The sequence below is a fragment of the Anneissia japonica genome, unplaced genomic scaffold, assembly GCF_011630105.1.
Source record: "Anneissia japonica isolate Jap-2015-1 unplaced genomic scaffold, ASM1163010v1 scaffold3345_len2326_cov94, whole genome shotgun sequence".
Lineage (NCBI taxonomy): Eukaryota > Metazoa > Echinodermata > Crinoidea > Comatulida > Comatulidae > Anneissia > Anneissia japonica.
The window spans coordinates 1-735 of record NW_022757800.1 but is presented as its reverse complement, the minus strand read 5'-3'; the positions used below and the strand labels follow the sequence as shown (position 1 = coordinate 735).

The 735-nt window shown below is 33.6% G+C and overlaps 1 long non-coding RNA gene across 1 annotated transcript in view; it reads right to left on the bottom strand.

Annotated features, from left to right (window-relative positions):
• LOC117124878 overlaps positions 1 to 735 on the bottom strand; it is a 2299-nt gene extending 1564 nt beyond the window's left edge. Inside the window, exon 1 of the long non-coding RNA XR_004448036.1 lies at positions 708 to 735. This is a non-coding gene — a long non-coding RNA (uncharacterized LOC117124878). The remainder of the gene's footprint in view (positions 1 to 707) is intronic.

Sequence of the window (735 nt, the reverse complement as noted above, 5' to 3'; positions counted from 1 at the left end):
CGGCTTTGTGAAACTGGGGGCCCTTGCGAACGCTATCGCAGCACTGAACACAAGGAACTGGCAAGGATTTAAGGTGCGAAGTTGCTGGTCCCCAGAGACATTTTCAGGATATTGAAGGTCCTAATATTTGAAGGTCCTAATATTTTATTTCATTTCATAGAGATCGTATATTAAAAAATACTATAATACAGCATTAAACGAAATACAAAGACAGATTCAAGATTTAGTAGGCCTATAGGCCTACAAAGAATTTGACATATCAAAAACACAGTGAATGTAAAAAAAACAAAAACAAAAAAAAAAACAAAACACAGCGAGGCGGATTTGGCGGCACCATTCTCCCGATTTTTTCCGTCCAGAGACCGTTATCTTTACAGTACAGACAAAAGTGTTGTATATTTTACCTTTATGTATTTTCGAAAGTAAATACAAGTGAAAAAACAATGATGCGTTTTAAAGCCGAAGCTTCCAATTTTCAGTTCAGAAAGTTACTGAAAATAGAAGGGATAACTATGAATTTGTGTATTATGAGATCCTTTGAAATAAAGTAAATATACTAACATATGATTAAACTAGAAAAAAATGTTCAAAATATTTTTTTATATATCCTAATAAGGTCCAATATAAACACTTCCATTAGGCCCTAACACCATACTAGACTATTAGAAACACATGTTTTAAATGAACGGTAAATAAGGTTTTCTTACCTATGTTCAGCACGGTCGCAATTGCTGA